This window comes from Strix aluco, chromosome Z (assembly GCF_031877795.1).
Source record: "Strix aluco isolate bStrAlu1 chromosome Z, bStrAlu1.hap1, whole genome shotgun sequence".
NCBI classification, from domain to species: Eukaryota; Metazoa; Chordata; class Aves; order Strigiformes; family Strigidae; genus Strix; species Strix aluco.
Window position 1 is genome coordinate 56121378 of NC_133971.1, and position 22075 is coordinate 56143452.

Genomic DNA, 22075 nt, shown 5'->3' on the forward strand with positions numbered 1-22075 from the left:
ACTGGAGTCAAAGGCAGCCAAGTGGTACGCCACAATCAACATTGCCAATGCATTCTTTTCAATTCCTTTGGCAGAAGAGTGCAGGCCACAGTTTGTTTTCATGTGGAGGGATGTCCAGTACACCTGGAATCGACATCCCCAGGGGTGGAAGCACAGCCCCACTATTTGTCATGGACTAATTCAGAGAATCACAGAATCAGAGAACCATCTAGGTTGGAAAGGACCTTGAAGATCATCTAGTCCAACTGTTAACTTAACACTGACAGTTCCCAACTACACCATATCCCTAAGCGCTATGCCAACCTGACTCTTAAACACCTCCAGGGATGGGGAATCCACCACCTCATTGGGCAGCCCATTCAAACGCCTAACAGCCCATTCTGTAAAGAAATGCTTCCTAATATCCAGTCTAAACCTTCCCTGGTGCAACTTGAGGACATTCCCTCTTATCCTATCACTTGTTATTTCATTAAAGAGACTCATCTCCACCTCTCTACAACCTCCTTTCAGGTACTTGTAGAGGGCAAAAACGTCTCCCCTCAGACTCTTCTCCACACTAAACAACTCCAGTTCCCTCAGCGGCTCCTCGTACAACATGTGCTCCAGACCCTTCATCACCTTCGTTGCCCTTCTCTGGACACGCTTGAGTAATTCAATGTCCTTTTTGGAGTGAGGGGCCCAAAACTGAACACAGTAATCGAGGTGCAGCCTCAACAGTGCCAAGCAGAGGGGTAAGATCACTTCCCTGTCCCTGCTGGCCACATTATTTCTGATACAAGTGAAGATGCCATTGGCCTTCTTGGCCACCTGGGCACACTGCTGGCTCATGTTCAGCCGGCTGTCAATCAACACCCCTAGGTCCCTCTCTGACTGGCAGCTCTCCAGCCACTCCTCCCCAAGTCCATAGCGCTGTTGGGGGTTTTTGTAGCTGAAGTGCAGAACCCAGCATTTGGCCTTATTGAAACTCATTCAGTTGGCCTTAGCCCATCGCTCCAGCCTGTCCAGATCTCTCTGCAGAGCCTCCCTACCCTCAAGCAGATCAACACTCCCACCCAACTTGGTGTCATCTGTAAACTTACTGAGGGTGCACTCGATCCCCTTGTCGAGATTTTCAATAAAGATGTTAAACAGGAGTGGCCCCATAACCGAGCCCTGGGGGTCACCACTCGTGACCAGCCACTAACTGTATTTAACTCCATTAAGGACCTCAGCCTTCTCCTCATCACTTGTTACCATGTTTCCTCCTGCGTCTAGCAGGAGATGAATACTCTCCCTGGTCTTTCTTTTACTGTTGACATACTTATAGAAACATTTCTTGTTATCCTTGATTGCTGAAGCCAGAGTAATTTCTAGCTGGGCTTTAGACCTCCTGATTTCTGCCCTGCATAACCTCACAGCCTCTTTGTAATCACTGTGAGTGGTAAGCCCCTTCTTCTAAAGTCTGTAAACATTCCTTTTCTCCCTGAGTTCCAGCCAAAGCTCCCTGTTTAGCCAGGGTGGTCTTCTCTTGCGCTGGCTTCTCTTCCAGCACCTGGGGACTGCCTGCTCCTGTGCCATTAAGACTTCCTTCTTAAAGAGTGCCCAGCCTTCCTGGACCCCTATACCCTTCAGGATCTTTTCCCAAGGGATTCTGTCAAGCAGTTGCCTAAAAAAGGCAAAGTCAGCCCTTTTGAAGTCCAGGATGTCAGTTCTGCTTAGGCCTCTCCTGGCCTCTCTAAGAATAGAGAACTCTCTTGTTTCATGATCGCTGTGCCCTAGTCGTCCTCCAACCGCCACATCCTCCACTAGTCCTTCTCTGTTCACAAAGAGGAGATCCAGCAGGGTACCTTCTCTGGTCGGTTCGCTCACCAGCTGTGTCAGGAAGTTGTCTCCCACACATTCCAGGAATCTCCAGGACTGATCCCACTCTGCGGTGTTGTATTTCCAGCAGATGTCTGGGAAGTTGAAGTCTCCCACAAGAACAAGGGCAAGCAATTGTGAGATTTCTCCTAAATGCCTACAGAATATTTCATCCACCTCTCTGTCCTGGGTGGGTGGCCTATAGTAGACTCTTACAACAACATCTGTCCTGTTGGCCTTCCGCCTGATTGTAACGCAAAGACACTCCACCCTGTCTTCATTACACTTGTACTCAAAGCAATCATAAAAGTCCCTAACATACAGCGCCACCCCACCACGTCTCCTTCCTTGTCTGTGCCTCCTAAAGAGCTTGTAGCCATCAACAGGCACACTCCAGTCATGGGAGACATCCCACCATGTTTCTGTAATCGCCACAACATTATAATTTTCCTGTTTCATCATGGCTTCAAGCTCCTCCTGTTTGTTACCCATGCTGTGTGCATTGGTATACATGCACTTCAGATGGGCTGATGTTTTGCCCCCTTCCCCCTTCAAATCTAGTTTAAAGCTCTGTCAATGAGCCCAGCTAACTCCTCACCCAAGATACTTTTCCCCCTCCAGACAGGTGCATTCCATCTAATGCCAAAATATCTGGTGCCCTGTATACCAACCCATGATTGAAAAATCCAAAGCCCTGACTGTAACACCAGTCTTGGATCCACAAGTTCATCTGTTGAGTTCTCCTGTATTCTTCTTCATCCATCCCCCCAACTGAAGGGATGGTAGGAGAACACAATTTGTGCCCCTAACCCCTTAACCAGTTTCCCCAAGGACCTGAAATCTCTCTTCATTGCTTTAGGACTTCTCCTAGTAATGTCGCCACTACCTACCTGAAAAACCAGGAGAGGGTAGTAGTCTTTGGGTCTCACTAAAGCAGGGAGTTTAGCCATGAGGTCCTTGACACGGGCCCCAGGGAGGCAGCAGACTTCCCTATGAAGTGGGTCCAGTCTGCATATGGGGCCTTCGACACCCCTCAGAATGGAGTCACCCACTGCAATGACTCTTCTGGGGTTCTTCTTAGAACTGGTTTTAATAACTGGTCTAGAATGACCTGACCTTGGTGGACCTTGGTCTTCCTCCTTGTTTGTCTCATTCTCATCCTCCTTCTCTTCTTCATTCAAAGGTTTAAACATCTACAATTCATCGATGACATCATTGTGTGGGGCAACAAGGCAAAAGAAGTGTTCAAGAAAGGACAAAAAGTAATTGAGATTCTTCTGAGAGCTGGGTTTGTCATAAAGAAAAGGAAGGTCAAGGGACCAGCACCAGAGATTCAGTTCTTGGGAATAAAATGGCAAGATGGATGCCGTCATGTGCCTATGGATGTGAGCAACAAGATAGCAACTATGTCTCCACTGACCAACAAGAAGGAAACACAGGCTTTCTTAGGGCTTGTGGAATTTTGGAGAATGCATATTCCAGGTTACAGTCAGCTTGTGAGCCCTCTCTATCAAGTAACCCTAAAGAAGAACCATTTTGAGTGGGGTCTTGAGCAACAAGAAGCCTTTGAGCACATCAAACAGGAGATAGCTTGGGCAGTAGCTCTTTGGCCTGTTTGGACAGGACCAGCTGTGAAAAATGTACTTTACACATCAACTGGGGAGCATGGCCTCACATGGAGCCTCTGGCAGAAGATACCAGGTGAAACTCGAGGTCAACCATTAGGATTTTGGAGCTGGGGATATCGAGGATCAGAAGCAGACTACACTCCGACTGAAAAGGAAATACTAGCAGCATATGAGTGGATTCAAGCCACTTCAGAAGTTGTTGGTACAGAAGCACAGCTCCTCTTGGCACCGCGATTGCTTGTATTACATTGGATGTTCAAAGGAAACATTCCTTCTATGCACCATGCAACCAGTGCTACCTGGAGTAAATGGTTAGCGTTAATCACGCAACGAGCTCGACTGGGAAAACCCAACTGTCCAGGGATCCTGGAAGAGATCATGGACTGGCCAGAAGGTAGAGATTTTGGAGCATTGCCTGAGGAGGTGGCTCGTGCCCAAGAGGCACCGCCATATAACAAGTTACCAGAAGATGAAAGGCGTTATGTTCTGTTTACTGATGGATCTTGTCGTGTGGTAGGAAACCATCGGAAGTGGAAAGCTGCTGTGTGGAGTCCCACAAGACAAGTCATTGAGGCCACTGAAGGAGAGGGCGAGTCAAGTCAGTTTGCAGAAGTAAAAGCGATCCAACTAGGCCTAGAGATTGCTGGATGAGAAAAGTGGCCAGTACTGTATCTCTACACTGACTCCTGGATGGTGGCTAACGCCCTGTGGGAGTGGCTACAGGAGTGGAAGAAGACCAATTGGCAGCGCAGAGGTAAACCCATCTGGGCTGCTGCCTTGTGGCAGGACATCGCTGCCCGAGTGGAAAACGTGGCTCTAAAGGTACGTCATGTAGATGCTCATGTGCCCAAAAGCTGTGCCGCCGAAGAACATCAAAACAATGAGCAAGTAGACAAAGCTGCCAAAATTGAAGTAGCTCGGCTGGACCTGCACTGGGAGCGCAAGGGTGAGGTATTTGTAGCTTGATGGGCCCATGAAACATCAGGGCATCTCGGGAGAGATGCAACGTACAGATGGGCTCGTGATCGAGGAGTGGACGTGACCATGGGGGCCATCACACAAGTCACTCATGAATGTGAAACATGTGCTGCAATCAAGCGAGTCACACGAGTAAAGTCTCCCTGGAACAGAGGGCGATGGCTGAGTTTTCAGTATGGTGAGGCCTGGCAAATTGACTATATTGGACCACTGCCATGAACACATCAAGGCAAGCGCTATCTACTCACCATGGTAGAAGCAACTACTGGTTGGCTCGAAACGTACCCTGTAAATCATGCCGCTGCCCAAAATACCATCTTAGGTCTTGAAAGGCAAATTTTATGGCGACATGGTACTCCTGAAAGAATTGGATTAGACAATGAGACCCATTTTTGAAATAATCTTATAAACTCCTGGGCAAAGAAACACGGCATTGAGTGGGTGTATCACATCCCTTATTACCCACAAGCATCTGGAAAGATTGAAAGATGCAATGGACTGTTGAAGACTATGTTGAGAGCATTGGACAATGGGGGATGGAAGCACTGGGATATAAATTTATCAGAAGCCACTTGGCTAATTAACACCAGAGGATCTGTTAACCGTCCTGGTCCTGCCCAAACAAAACCCCTTCATACTGTGGGAGGAGATAAGGTCCCTGTAGTACACACAGGGAAATGGCTGGGGAAGGCAGTGTGGATTGCTCCTCCCTTGGGAAAAGGCAAACCCACTTGTGGGATTGTTTTTGCTCAGGGACCTGGATGTACTTGGTGGGTAATGCGGGAGAATGGGGCTACTCAGTGTGTGCCTCAAGGACATTTAACCTTGGGGGGAAAATAATCTGTGGGATGAATTGTATATTGTAGGAAGTGATGAAGGAAGTAGGAACGACGAAGAGTGAACCAGATACGTGCAATGATGACCCAAACCTAGCCGGTACTGGGGTCCAACAGTCAAACATACTGCTCCTGTCCTGAACATCCATCTTGACAGATGGGAGTCAAGTCACTGAACATCTGGAGGAGTGAAGAAAGGTTACGGAATGGGTAAATGAGTGTTATGTGGGACCTGGGCATGACGTAAATGGTATGGAATAAGGGGTGGAGACTGTACCGGGTCTGGCTGAGCCGGAATTGGTTTTCCCTTATAGCAGCCCTCATGGTGCTGTGGTTTATGTTGGGAGCTGGCAGGGTGTTGATAGCACACTGGTGTTGTGGCTACTGCTGAGTAGTGCTTGCACAGCACCAAGGCTCTTTCCAGCATTTTCCCCCCTCAGTGGGACGGGGTGGGCAAGATCTTGGGAGGGGACACAACCAGGACAGCTGACCCGAACTGACCAAAGGGATATTCCATACCATATGATGTCTGCTCAGTATAAAGCTGGGAGAAAGGAGGAAGGGGGTGGGGTCACCCTTGGTCCTCCGAGGCAACCACTACGCGTATTGGAGCCCTGCTTCCTGAGAAGGCCCGACATCGCCTGTTCATGGGAAGTAGAGAATAAATCTGTTTCTTTTTTTTTGCTTCTGCGCGTGGACCTTTGCTTTGCTTATATTAAAACTGCTTTTGTTTTATCCACAAGGGTTGGGGTTTTTTTCTTCCTATCTTATTTTCTTTCCCCTCTTTGCCCTGTTGAGAAAAAAGGGGGAAAGGGGGGGAAGTGATAGAGCGACTTGGTGAGTACCTGGCATTTAGCCAAGGTCAAACCACCACAAGCATTTACTGGAACATTCTCACATGGATCATAAGGATTTGCAACATGATTTTTTTTTTTTTTTCTTCTCCTTGTTGGACTTTCTTGAGATATCTGGAATTAAAGGTAGGAAAATCATTGTTCTAGGTTACAACTAATTTCTTCTGTTTCAGCCCGTCCCTTACACCTCAAATTTAGAATTGTCTTGTTGCTTGCCATACCTGTGTTATTTCAGGTTAATTTTCAAGAGAAAGCTTTATTTTAACCTCAAATACCTCTGCCTTGTAAACTTAGATGAAATTGTTTGAAAATAAGTATTAAAGTAGTTCAAATGAAGGAAGGATGATCATGTGAGGAGTCAGAATGAAGATATAACTTCTATTTACATATTAATGCACACATGATGTATGTGATAATTACATCTCTTTTTAAAGCATAACCAGCCATAGTAAAACCAAATTGCTTGAAAAGAGACATACTTTAAAAAGAAAAAGTATAAAAAAAGGTAGAAATTTAAGGTAATGGTCCTGAATGCTATAACAGTACATAAAACAGTAACTGGTTTACAGACATAGAACAGTATCAGGTTTAGTGGGTCATATGGCATTTGTTAACCACACACATGTTGTGGAAGTAATTTCAAAGGAATATATGCCAAATGTTATCATACAGTTACTCTGTGGTTGCCATTACTACAACAAATCTGGGAACATAAAGAACTTGTAGCTATCTTAGATAAAGCTTTGTCACAGCAGTAAGTACAAACTCTATTTTTAATGCCATCTCCAAGCTACAAGTTATGGAGCCAAGTAAGTCAAGGAGATCAGAATTTTCTCCTAGATGGTTATTGTAACTTCAAAATTATGCTCAGCACAGAGTGAACACAATATAAAACTAAACAAGACTGCACTGCATTTTCAAACATGAGATTTTGTTCCTGGAAAGCTTTTACATAAGAACCTTGTTATGTGGTTATTTATAGGAAGCTAGCCTTATTTTTCAGGAAGTGGAGCCAAGAACAGTGCAGTGACAGCAAAAATAAAGGCCTGTTGAGCAGAGTGGACTTCTTGCATACCTTTACCAGAGGCAATATTTGAAAAAAAGGTAGGATAGACTTCAAAATTTTTGCTTACCAAAATGATAAAATTTTGATCTTATGAAGTATTATTATATGTTTTATAGGGCTTTTAAAATATTTTCTAAAAACTCTTTTTGTTTCATTTCATACTGTGACTAAATAGTTGTCTAGGTGACTCTCACCTCTTTCTCCATTTTTTTTCTCTTATTCTTCAGATATTTGAACACTGAATAAACTCAACAACTTCATCTAAATCTTGACATGACGCAATCTACCCTAGCTGAGCTAATTGGACATGAAAACTTCATTTATATCAGCAAAACCAAAGAGAGAATTGTACTGGGAATCTAAAAGTATTGATCTATGTGAAAGCTATACTGCTGACCTCTCTATAATTTTATGCCATGATGTAGTTTGCCACAAGGTAGACTTATTTTCAACAAGCTTCCACTAAAGATTTTTTTTAAAAAAAATATATGCTTACTGAAGGGATGTAAAAATATTATAATATCCACCTGTTTGGTTAGAAAAAACAATCTGTAATCTCAGAAATGAATTGTTATTAAGATGATAATACATTATACCATCAGACATTATGTGATATTTGGAAGTCAATACAATTTGTATTATTACTAGTTCCAGTTTCCCTATGCTGCCACGTGTTGTCCAAACTCATTATATGACATTGTGGTCAACAAAAAAAATAACACAACTTACAACTGAAATTGTACCACTGTGGATGTGGGAAATGATCCCTCATGGAACATCAAATATTGTCTGTTGATGAGTACCGATAACCTCTGTGTAAATTACATAGGAGAGACATATAAATAATGCATGAAGTGCGGAAAGTTGCTTAAAAATAAGACCCCCAAATACATTTCCTCACTCCATTAAGCAGCAAATAATATGAGTCATGTTTCTTTCTTAATAGTCTTGCTGCCACCCAGCTTTCATTTTTCATTAAGATTCCTGCTGATGCTGCTTTAGGTGCAACATAACTTAATGAGACTGAAAGAAGTAGAAGGACTTTATCGCACTTCACTTTTCCTCTATTATAACGACTAGTTTATCAGAGTTAATATCTGCCATAACTGAGGATGGACCTGTTTCCACTATGACTCTTTTTGGAATAATAAGATCAAGATGGATATGTATCATCTAACAACAAACTTCTTTTTCTAGTATTGCTTGGTCTTTTGCTTATTGTGACCACACCCAGATTTTTTTCTGTATAACTTTCTGGTTTGCTTTTTAAGTCAGTATATAGTATCTTAGGCTAATATAAAGAATATCAATGAGTTATAATTGGAGTGTAACTAGGGTGAATAGAGCTTTTGGCTCATGCCAGTGATGGAGCTTAGTATTGGTAGTATCTGATGATCAAGAAATCGTTGTCTAGTATTTTCCACATCTCCTAAGAAAGCTAAGAATAAAACCATGTAACTCCTCACACAGATGTGAAAACTCTAAGTACTTACAATAAACCTATGCTTCATTGTGAGAGAAAGCAGGCTCCTGAAATGGCTATAATAACAGTATGTTCCATCTCATACTGTCATAGACATAATAACTTTTTGTCCCTTTTCTGAGAAAATTGGTCTTAGGTAAAAGATGTAATGGTAATTTTTTTGTTGTTGTTGGGGGGTTTTTGGGGTTTTTTGGTCTCTTTGTACTCCTATTCCTAAAGGATCTCTGGCAGGAATTTCCATTCTGAATATGTAGACTGTGTATTTTAAATTGGACACAGTTGTATAGATGGCCACCTTCTAAATGCTTCAGCATCTGTATTACTGAGTAAATAGAAAGACTTGAAGGATTGTGTTCCTGAAAACTTTCTTTCCACCACTGCACCAGTAGTTTTAATAAAAGAAATGTCCTTCTGCAGGAGTTTTTAAGCACTTAAATGAAAAGGAAAGATTTCCAGAGTTTCTCAGCATTGTTGTCCCTGGTAAAAGTTGTCAGATTCCCAGAAACTTTGAAAATTAGGCTAAGGCATCCTAACACGATAGAGCGCAGCATCGTCATACTGGTATATAAGGCTTTTCAAATGATCTGGTAAGTCTATCACGTATCTTCTTATTGCATAGTTCAGTGTTCTGTAGAGCATGTGCTACAGAAGTGGTATAGCTCCCCAGGTGGAAGGCAGTAGACTGGCTAATTGACCCTCAAACAGGTTTTGTTAGACCTTTCTCTAGGCAGGACTGTAGAGCTCTGCTCAGCAGGAGGGAGGTCATTTTCACACAGGTATACCACTATCACCACATCTGGTGCTCTCTTACGGTTCCAGAGTTTGTGTTGCCATTATAATGTTCTTCCATGCACCATTAACATTTAGAATGGTACCTGTGGTCATTCAAAAGCCTGGATGCACATCTGCAAGCATAAAACTTCTGAAAATGTTGGCTTTTCTCAGCTTTCTGTGATTTGAGGCAAAAGATATATTTTCAACTTTCAGTTCACCTGCCATGTAAGTAGTACAAGATGAGTTATATAATTGAAGGTTTTTTTCATGATGAAGCAGATTCTTAGTGAGCAATAAATTGAACCCAGTTCTGTCATTCTTAAAATTGGAGATTTCTTAGGAAAAGAAGCTGAATATCTAAAATATCAAGTGAATTAAATCCTCTTTCATTTAAGCCAATGTTTCTTTCTTTATCTATAGATTAGCCACTTGGTTTTCAGTTGCCAAGCGACATTAATAAAAGAGCTAATTTGGTGGTGTTAATGATTTAGCCAAAGCAAACATATTACTCAAAGAGAGGAAAACTGCTGTCAAGACAGGTTTTGTTTTCCTTAGGCAAATTAGTTATATACTAGTGAAAGTTTATTTACTTATGTACATTATGGTATATTGGAAAAAAGAGAGTAATACATATTCATTTTATATGTCCAAGAAGCTGTATTCAAATTTTCCAAATGCACAGAAGGGGAGATGAAAGGAATGTTAACAAAGGGATACTTTATCTTAGTGGAATTGTTCCTCTACACTCCCTGCAGAGCCGAAGAAAAGAGATAGAGCACAGAAAGCAACTCATCGTTTAAAGTGAGGTCTTCAAGAAGCCTCTTTTGTTGTCCAGTGAATAGGGAGGGAGCTGGACTACAGTTAGCTTTGGTAAATAACCCTGTTCCCCTCAGCAAATCAGTTATTGTTTTGACTTAAGGTAACTTGAAACACAGTATCATCTTTATATGTTTATGTGTTATGGATCTTGATTAGGAATCTGTGCTGTAATTTGCCAAGGTACAGGGAAGCTGGGGGGAATTCAGTGACCAACACTTAATAAAATTCAAAGATATTTAATCCAACTCTTACTGAATCCAAAGGGATAAAAATCTTTGTGTTTGCATTCAACATGTGCTTAACATTTATATTTCCGAAAGTCTTTGTTGTTCTATTTTTGAACCATACTCTGCAAAAGATACCTTTTCAATAAACATGGACATCTGTAGGTAAAATGTCTCTTTTTAAACTGAGTAATCCATTAATTTAATCTCTCTTCATTTTAGTTTTAATTTCTTAACGAAATATTTGGTTTTAATACTCAATACTTTTCTCAGAGATTGTTGCCTGGGGACTGGTAGCCAATCAGTTGGGAATTTCTAAAGATAGTTAGCTATTCCTGTTCTGTTATCACTTAGATATGGCAGTCTAGTTTTCAAACCCATAAATCAAAGATATTTTTGTACAAACTCAAAGCTACCTCTCCAAAACATTTTACCACTCTCCCCCCATTTTAAATACTTAAACACTTCAAATACTTCCTCAATTTAAATTCTCTAGCCCCAAGTGTTTATAGGAGAAGACAACTCTCAAACCATAGCATGACACCATTTATGTACTGATGTTTATTGGACAAAATTAATACTTCTTGAGTTGTTTTTTCCAAGAATAAAATCTTGAATGAGGAGCTCCTTGTGCTTTACTGAACAGTATTTGTTGCAATAGTCTAAGTTCAGAAAATACTAGAAACCTCGCAAGTGAAGTTATTACCACACAATCCTCAGTGCAAAAAATGTTGTGATTTTTAAAAATATTTATTTGGCTAAGCTCTGCTACAGTCAAGTTTCCCTCACCTGTAACCAGAATCCTTCTATTGATTCCCAAGTGATTCATGAGGCCTTTAGTTTTCCCTCAAAAAAATATTTTTAAGGAGAATTTAAATATGTTCCATTATTTAGGTTTCAGAGAATAATAGCAAATATTTTACTTGCTAAACTGTTACTGTATTGTAGAAAAGATAACATACTGTAGTTAGAAAAGATATTCTGAGGGGATAAAATCTAGGGTTCAGGGAAAGAATTTAAAACTATGAGAAATAGAGAAGGAAAAAAAGAGTTCAGTAGGATCTAATTTTATAACCTTGAAAAAAATTATTTGTGAGCTTTCTAAGTGTTTTGTTTCTTTGGTTTTTTTTGTTTCTAAAGTCCCTGACAAATTTTCTTGTTGATCAGATTAGGACCGTATTCTTGATATGCAGGGAAGATTAATGCAATCATACTGATACAGAGTGTGCATTTTTCCTCTGTTTTGATATCACAGAATCACAGAATTGCAGAATCATCTAGGTTGGAAAAGACCTTGAAGATCATCTATGGTGTAGCTGGGAACTGTTAATGTTGGGTTGGTGGTTGGACTGGACGATCTTCAAGGTCTTTTCCAACCTAGATGATTCTGTGATTCTGTGATTTGGTCCAACTGTTAACTTAACACTGACAGTTCCCAACTACACCATATCCCTAAGCTCTTAAACCCCTCCAAGGATGGGGACTCCACCACCTCCCTGGGAAGCCCATTCCAACGCCTAACAACCTGTTCTGTAAAGAAATGCTTCATAATATCCAGTCTAAACCTTCCCTGGCGCAACTTGAGGACATTACCTCTTGTCCTACCGCTTGTTACTTGGTTAAAGAGACTCATCCCCAGTTCTCTGCAACCTCCTTTCAGGTAGTTGTAGAGGGCAAAAATGTCTCCCCTCAGCCTCCTCTTCTCCAGATTAAACAACCCCAGTTTCTTCAGCCGCTCTTAATAAGACCTGTCCTCCAGACCCTTCACCAGCTTTGTTGCCCTTCTCTGGACACGCTTGAGTAATTCGATGTCCTTTTTGTAGTGAGGGGCCCAAAACTGAACACAGTAATCGAGGTGCAGCCTCAACAGTGTTGAGTACAGAGGTAAGATCACTTCCCTGTCCCTGCTGACCACATTATTTCTGGTACAAGTGAAGATACCATTGGCCTTCTTGGCCACCTGGGCACACTGCTGGCTCATGTTCAGCCGGCTGTCAATCAACACCCCCAGGTCCCTCTCTGACTGGCAGCTCTCCAGCCACTCCTCCCCAAGCCTGTAGCGCTGTTGGGGGTTTTTGTAGCTGAAGTGCAGAACCCAGCATTTGGCCTTATTGAAACTCATTCAGTTGGCCTTAGCCCATCACTCCAGCCTGTCCAGATCTCTCTGCAGAGCCTCCCTACCCTCAAGCAGATCAACACTCCCACCCAACTTGGTGTCATCTGTAAACTTACTGAGGGTGCACTCGATCCCCTTGTCGAGATTTTCAATAAAGATGTTAAACAGGAGTGGCCCCATAACCGAGCCCTGGGGGACACCACTTGTGACCAGCCACCAACTGGATTTAAGTCCGTTCACCACCACTCTTTGAGCCCAGACATCCAGCCAGTTTTTTACCCAGCGAAGCGTGTGCCCATCCAAGCCCCGAGCAGACAGTTTTGCCAGGAGAATGCTGTGGGAAACGATGTCAAAGTCCTTACCAAAGTCCAGGTAGACAATACCTGCATCCTTTCCCTCATGCAATAAGCAGGTTGCTCTGTTATAGAAGGAGATCAGATTTGTCAAGCAGGACCTGACTTTCATAAACCCATGTTGACTGGGCCTGTCATATAATCTGGTTTGTAGATGAAACAGTACAAAAGAAGTACTCTTGTGGATTTTCTGAAGATCATTGTGACATGTTCAGGACACTGCATTGTAAAAAGCTGGTGTTTTAAGATCCAGTATGTAACTTTGCTCAAATTCCTTGGCTTTCTAGAAGTCATCACATTGGACAGACCACAGATAGTTTCAACAGTAGCAAAGTCAGAATAAAGACCAGCACTAATTATATCTGTAGTAGCTCAGAAATCAGAGAAACAAAGAGTATTGAAAAGGGAAATATGGAAACTCAGACAGGTAGATCATTTTTGGGTGACTGTATTTTTTCAAGTGCCTTTGTTTTGTTAAATTGAAACATCTGAAGGCATATCCTGCTTGCTTAGAGACAAAACAAATAAACAAACAAACATCACCACCCTAAAATCCAGAAGAAATTATTAAGATTTATTAATTTAGAAGAAAATTGTCCTACTCCTTTCAATCGCTCTGTGATACCTATGTAATTTGTTCTTCATTCCTTGACACCCCTACAGTCAAAATGACACATCTTCCAATGCAGATTAGTCATGACTGTTTCATAGCACATATAATAACTAGCCAACCAAAATGACACAAAGTTAAAGAGTGTATACTATATCTCCAAGTTTACCATTCAAAAGATCACTTACAAACAACCTATCTCTTACATGGCTTTATCCATGTCCTCTCTACTCTATATTTTGAGTGCTCTATTTCTTCTTTCTTTTCATTTTATTTTGCTCTGTTTTTCCCCAATTCCTCATCACTATGTTCCCCCTAAATCTTTCTGCTAAGATGAAATACTGTAAGGTGTTCACACAGTTAAAAAAATAGAGCCAGTGAGGCTGATTCAAACGCCAAAGTATGCTTCTAGAACAAGGTATTTTTAGCTTTGGGAAGAAAGATTATATGTGATTATATCTAGAAACAGCTTATCTTTTGGCCTGCTTCTACCTCTGGATAATAGCAACATAGTTGAGGGTTAAAAGACATAGAAAAGATTAACAAAAATACAGTAACCTTATGGGCTTGTCTGGAGTCATTCACTCCTGTCCTGCTTCCTTAAAATATAAAAATGCATTTTTAGTAAAATGTGAAAAATATGGATAGATTAATGATATGAAATTCATATAACTTAATAAGCATTCAAAATCCACTGATGTCATATGAGAAAGGATGTGTTATTAAAACCACGTCAACAATGACAAAAACGATATACGTTTTAGCTGAGTGCTTAGTTTTCTTTTCCTGGCTGTTTACTTGTTTGTAAAGTTCATCAGTTTCTTTATAATTATAACCATGGCAGGTAAGTGATAACCTAAGTGGAGTATTATGATTTTAATGCAGGACAAAAGGAACATGATCAGGTGAACTCCTTTTTATCTCTCAAATAAACCAAAAATAAAGCAGAGTACTATGTACTTTAGCAATTGAAAGTTTCCTACTGTTTTATTTTGACATAATAAGTAGACCCATTTTGAAAAGTAAGTATAAAATATCACAGTTCTCTGCTAGATGCACAATAGCTCAGAGTTTCTGATCTAACACTTGGTGTGTGATCAGAAACTGGAAAGGACAAAGGCCCTTTACCTTGGTAATGGCCGTTCTGTATGGTCTTGCAGTCACTACAATGTCTGCACTGCCGACAGTTTTTAGTGTTGCGTGTAATAAATCCACAGATGTCCCAGCTCTCAGGTTGGATTTCCACAGTTCATGCCTTTCTCCCACTCTGTGACTCACCACAGCCCACTGGATACCAAACATGACTCCCTTTCGGTTGCTGTGGGATGCTCCAAATGACTGAGAAGAAAATTCTGTTAATACCTTATTTGTTCTTCCATCTGTAGATCACAGTATAGGATAGAATAACATAGTTTGGAAGGCACTTCTGGAGGTCATCTGATATATTTCGGACAAAGGCAGAAATTAAAAAGGAATCCTGTAACTGTTCAATCTTTCATTGGCCTGACCTTTACTTATGAATAGAAAGGAACATGTCTGGCTTGTAGCTTATGCCCTCTGTTCATATAAAAGTCTTCCCAGACTTGTAAGTTGGTCACTCAAGGTATCTTTACTTGGGTTCCTGCAGCCTTATCTCCTCACCTTCTATAGAGGTTATGCATTTTGATTCCCTTCTTCACAGGCAATACACATTTGTCACCAAGTACGAGTTGAAGGAGTTCTTCAGCTGTAAAACAGTAACTTTTTGAGACAGTGCTGATGATCTATACCAGGAATTTTATCCTTGTCTGATTACTTTCAGTGCTAACTTAGAACTGTCTTTGCTTTAATGTTGAAACATTCAAGCTGGAAACACACAAAACTGAAGGAGGAAGTACTTCATATTAATATACAATGGAACAGGCATTTCTTTTCCCATTGGATTCTGCAGAACTGAGGTACATTTGCAGTTTCTGTCCTCAGAACAAGGATAAAGGTGGCATCTTCCAGCATGCTTTCCTAATGCCTCTCACATTTAGTTAACAAAATCTGCTTAACAAGAGTAATAATCATCAATAATGTAATTGCTAATAGACTCTAGTAGCAATGTTAGACATTAGTGTATGACTGCTGTATCTTTTCCACAATAACCCAGGCTTCTGACATGAGGGGAGAGGTGTAGACCTTTGCAACAGTGTTAATATACTAGATCATTCCAACTGTGTATTTCCATGGCAAACATAGATATCTCCTCCTGACTTTTTAAAAATCTAGAAAAATATATAATTGGAGTGATTGGTTTTTATAGACGTACCCTTGTAATGCTGCTGTATTTGCATTCATATATGTAGTGTTGAGTGTAGTAAGGACCAGACCCTATTGTACTGGATATGATTCAGATATAGAGGAAAAACGTAGAGATAGAAGAAAATAAACATCTGCTTGAGGTGGTAGAAAAAAGGGAACAGAAGAGGACTGAAATAGAAGTGTATCATGATCAAGGTGAAAGGTTTGGACAATGATCTTTGCAGAAATATTCTGGATGGGTATAAGCAGGAAGAGAGTACATTTGGCAAGGACATTGGGTTTGCATGGAAAGGTTTTGGTAGTGAGGGGCTGCAGGGGTGCCTTCTGTGAGAAGATGCCAGAAGCTTCCCCCAGGTTTGATAGATCCAGTTCCAGCCAACTCCAAGATGGACCTGCTGCTGGCCAAAGCTGAGCCAACCAATGATGTTGGTAGTGCCTCTTTGATAACATATTTATGAAGGGATAAAAACTGCTGCACAACAGCAGCTGTAAGAGAGGAGTGAGAATATGTGAGAGAAATAGCCCTGCAGAAACCAAGGTCAGTGAGGAAGGAGAGGAAGGTGGTCCAGATAATGGAGCAGAGGTTCCCCTGCAGTCCTGCAGCAAAGACCGTAGTGAAGCAAGTTGTCCCTCTGCAGCCCATGGAGGACTCCACGCTGGGGCAGGTGTATGCCCCAAAGGAGGCTGTGACTCTGTGGAAAGCCCACGCTGTAGCAGGCTCCTGTCTGGACCAGTGAACCCTTGGAGAGAGGAGCCACAACTGGAGCAGATTTGCTGTCAGGACTTGTGATCCCATGGGGGACCCACAGTGGGGCAGTCCATTCCTGATGGACTTCACCCAATGGAAAAGACCAATGCTGGAGCAGTCTGTGAAGAACTGCAGCCCATAGGAAGGATCCAAATTGAAGAAGTTTGTGGAGGACTGTCTCCTGTAGATCGGACCCCACGCTGGAGCAGAAAAAGAGCATGGGAAGGAAGGAGCAACAGAGACAATGTGTGCTGAACTGACCACAACCCCCATTCCCCATCCTCCTTGCACTGCTTGGGAGAAGGAGGTATAGAATATTGGGAGTCAAGTTGAGCCTGAGAAGAAGGGAGGGGTTTGGGGAAGGTGCTTTCTGGTTCTGTTTTGGCTTTTATTTCCTTGATTAATAATTTTTCACCATTCTAGTGTGCTGTGATACAACAGATATTGGTTCACTCTTACAGTATATCTTTGCTTATCTATTGTGCAGTGAAAAATTGAAACATATTTCAAGCATCTATCACAGTTTTGTAGAGACTGAGATTGGTATGCTGATTTCTTTTTGCATTCCTCATCTGACTGGAAATATATTATACAAGAATCTGAAAAAAAAATTCAGCAATTTGTTGTGCATGCATGATCTAATATTTTCCTATAACAGATAGTCTTACTGTGTGATTTATGAGAGTCAGCTTTCACAGCAGAACACAAACCTATCTAGTAAATATACGAGGTAATAAGAAATGAAAACATCTCTTTGATGATAGAGAAACATAACTTCATTAATGAAATTCAATGTTTTCTCTATTTAGGCTTAAACCACTCAAACTCCAAAAGCTAAAAAAAAAAAATAATTATGTTTTCTACATATGAACTGCCTCAGCAAAATCCACAAAGGTAAAGAGCTTCCAGTGTGAGTAGCCTTCACACAGAAGAAATACAAAAATTTAAGCTAAAATTGTGTTCCTCTTAAATCCAAACTCTGATTGAAATCAGTAGGGCCACAATTGTTTCCTGGACTAAAAAGACTATGAATGTCACTGAATAGTGTTCTCAATACTGTGTACCTGATCTTTAAAAAAAATGGAGAAAAAAAAGAGATTCAGACCTCTTTGTTCTGGGAATGAGTCCTGCTTGAAAGCAGAGACCGTAGTCATCTGCAAATTTTGCCAAATCTCAGTTAATATCTGTTTTAGAAAAAATAATTTAACATTAACAAACATTATAATTGTACCCGTTTAAGTACCGTGGATCAGGCTACCATTAACTTTTTCTGAAGCTGAAAACTGTTTAATTATTTCTGCTGTTAGTTTGTGGGTTGCTAACAATTTACTAAACCATACCAGTCCTTTTTATCTCAACTCATGTCTCCTACCATCTATAACACTTCCTTGTCAAAGGCTTTTCAAAAATCTAAATAATACATTGTCATTATCCACTATTTTCCTGACATGCAAAAACAATTTCAGTACACCAAGTCTTGTAATATGGTTTCATAACAGTTCAAGGCAATCAAGGTCACTGAGCTAAACAAATCCATGTATTTTGACCCTTTTTTTGTAGTCATCAATTGCAGCTGTCCTTTTTTATCTTTGGAATAGAGTAATGTTTGCTCTGACTAAAGCTCTAGATTTTTCTTGGGAAGGTTCACTCAGACAGTAGGTGGATCATGTGCCCTGGAAGAACTAATTCTCGATAACGTCCCTAAATACTTAGCTACTAAAGTTGCTGTCCATATAAGGCCTATTTCTGATGTCCAGAGATATCTTCCTGTAGTGTCTTGATTGATTGAATATTTTCTAAAGATTATGAATTTCTTCTGATGATTATCTGCATATATGCATTTCTAGCACGAGTGGACCAGGAAATAAAGAAATGGAATCATACAAATTTTAGCTTTGATATATGGAAAAAAGATATAAAAAAATATTATTTTAGCCAAATCATGAGCTAAAGTCTTCCTTTTTCATAATGTTAGCAAACATACAGAAAAACTTGTCATAAAGTGTGACTGCTCCTCAGAGTGAGATAAGGACAGAAAACAAAAGGGACACTGGGAAAGTCATTTTACTGCTTGGCAGTTTACACATTTTTCTCCCAATATTGATCCCCTTATAAAAATGTGACTAGGTCTAAATGGTTGTGGAAAGGAGATCTAACCTGTGTTCATACTATTGCTCCTTGACAGTGAAAAGACTAATTTTGAGGAAATATATTCTGTTACAGTGTATAAAAGACTGATGAAACACATATAAGATAGGAAGTCTGAACTAGTAATTTTGTTTTATAACTTTGTGGTTATCACTGACTTTTCCCAATTCTATCCACGATGGGACATGTCAAATTAAAAGAAATTCTTTCTAGGTGGGGAAAGTACTTCAGAGCCACTGGGTGCTAGTTGACTAGAAGAAGATCACTGGGACCAATATCTCACTTAACATCCTCAATGTAACATACTGAACAACCATGAAAGAGGGAAAATTTTCAGTCAGCCTAAGCCAGATTTGTGACTTGGATATAAAAAGACTCTGTAGGTTGTTGAATTTCCTTTGAGGTAGCTTCGCCTGTTTTCTATACAACTGTGTTTCACAAACTCTGAAAATGAGACTTCGTGTATTCTCTGTAGGGTATGCATTTCACATCTTTTTCCCCTCTCTTATATTTCTCAATGTATATCTTCTTTTTTAAAGAACACAAAGATGGAGGATGTGTGATCACTTATGCATTCATAATTATTGTTAAATGTTTCTTCATGTGAAGAACAAATACTTTCACAGATTTTTTTTCTTTTAAAAGAAATAATGAAGAAAAACGTCTCAATGTCTTTCAAAAAACCTATATTCAACTAAACACAAAATTACTCTTTGTAAGCAACAGAATCATCATACTGGAATATAATCGAGTATATCATCAGATATATCAAGCTGGAAAACTATAAAGCATACGATTTACAACCTAAAATACACCTTTTTTTTGGTCTCAGATGTGTATACTGTTTAAATTGAAGCACATTTTTCTTTCTAGTTTAATCTCAGGATGAATCTATTTCATAAAAAACACAGTAAGAACTGTAGTATACTTCTATGCTCCCAAGTACAGTACTAGTGCACAAAGAAAAGCCTTTCAGTATTTCATTGGCCCATTTCTTAAATGCAGTATAAAGTTACACTTGTGCCAGCAAAATATTTGTTGAGGATGTGGTGGCAAAAGCTAATAATTAAAAGCTTTTACCATCTTCTAAGACTGGAGTCCTAGCTTGATAAAATGGTGATGGTCATTTTTATCCAGATCCCACATTTATTCTGTGCAGGTCCAGCTAAAACTTGAGAATAAATACTTATTTCTATGCATAGATTCTACAGATGAATCAAGACTGACATCCACAACAAATAACAATTTCCATTATAAAATGGGGAAAAAGAGAGACTGCTCCAAGAAAATTTCCAGCAACTGACAGGGATAAGCCATCTGGAAGATCTGAATGAGTAACCATGTCTTTCTCTGATGATACACTGAAAAATCACCTGTCACATCAGGTGAGGAGAAGACTAGACAGTACAGTTTTGAAACGTCCAGTATTTTTAACACTACCTTTGCTAAACTGAACCACCATCGTATATATTTTTGTAATATATGAAGGAGTATTCAGAAGCAAATTTCACTAACACAGCCAGGTTTAGTCATTTATTTTCACACCTGAATAGATTTTTCTAGCAATATATTATTGTTAGTGAGAGTAGCTTGAACAATTCTAGGTCTGAAGTATCTATTGATTTGATTATATGCACAGTTTTGCTTAATATTCAATTGTATTTGAGGTAGCAACTTTGTACTAGTACTTACCTTCATAGTTTGAACCAACCAACAGAAATACAGATACTAAGGGAAGTTATTCAGCAGAATTGTTGATGCTGACAAGCATTCAGCCTGTTGTGGATGGACAGTACTAAATAACATCTTAGTAATGGATTTTTGCTGGATGCAGATGACTAAAATTAGTATTAGATGCCAGCACCTATTTGTGATTCTAAGAGCGGCTTGTTTTAACAAGTGACTGTGTTTGGGATCTCAGTGGACAATTCAGAAATCAAATAAAATGAAAATCAATATAGTTCCAGAAGTGGTTTCTCCTTAGTAGATTGACCTATAAGGCTACAGTGTGGGCAAGTTTGAATGACTAATGTTCATACTATCCATAATTTTGCAGACAGAATATTTACATTTTCTAGCTGGCATTCTGATACCTTCGAATTTGCAGATGCAGATTCACAATGGAGTGAAACCATGAAACCAACAGGGTGAAAGCAACACATTTTATCAATATTGGGCAGTATGACATCATCCTTCCTTTTAGATGTTTTACAAATATCACTTTTTAACCTCTTTGATTGTTACTGGCCTAGATATTGCCTTTCCTGCAGAAATTTTCTTTTGTTCTGCATTTAGAAATTTAAACCATCATTCTGCAGTGTCTTGCTACCCAATTGTTTTGGTTTGAGACTCTGAAGTTATAAAGATCTTATTTTTGCTTTGATAGGAAATTAAGGTAAATACATTAAAAAAGTCTATTTAAAATAAAACTTAGAGCAAAGAACTCTTTTCCATTAAATCAACTGCAGCAATTTTAGTTACTCTTCTTGTAGTACAAGAACATTTTTGTACACAAAAAAGTACATATATAATCATATAGATTAATAGTTACAGGTGTATCTTCTCTGAAAACATGCAACCATTTTCAAAACTGTTTTTAAAATATTTTTGAACAGTCCAAAATATTAATACTGTCTTATAAACATAAAGTTTTCTGTTTGTATGGTGTATATCACCGAGTCATAAGAGAGAAGAAATGACACGGGACTGTCCCTGATTCTTGTTCTGCTCCTAGTGTGTTGCATTACTGAGGCAAATAAAACAAAAAAATTTTCTGTATTTTACCAAAGTAGAGGAATTCTCAAAATATATAGAGTTGATATAGCCAGCTACTATACCATTCTCATCTTTGGTTCCTGTGACAAGCTTGGCTAGCACAGGATACTCTCAGGCTATTGTCAACAGAAAAGGACTCTCAGGGAGCTGCTGCAAGTTGGCAGAGTCTGAAATACCACCTGTGCTCGTTTAAATGTGGCTAGTGTACGCACAAAATTTGCCCCAGAATCAGAAAGTTATACCTAGATCCTTGATGTACTCTATTTCTCAGAAGAGAGTGGAAACAGCACATAACTTGTCTAATGTGAGTTCAGTGAATAAAAAATATTTAATCCAGTAGAAGCCACACAAGAGCATAATGTAGATTAGAGTGTGTTCTTGTGAGCTCTTAATTGAACAGCTGAAGACAATGATCAAACTCATGACTAACCATGATCTGTATGAACCAGGGCAGAAAAGAAAAAGAAAAAGAAAAAAAAAAAAAAGAAAGAAGACTTCATTTGCTGTAATAGTCTATTGCAGTGAATAATTTGTCTAG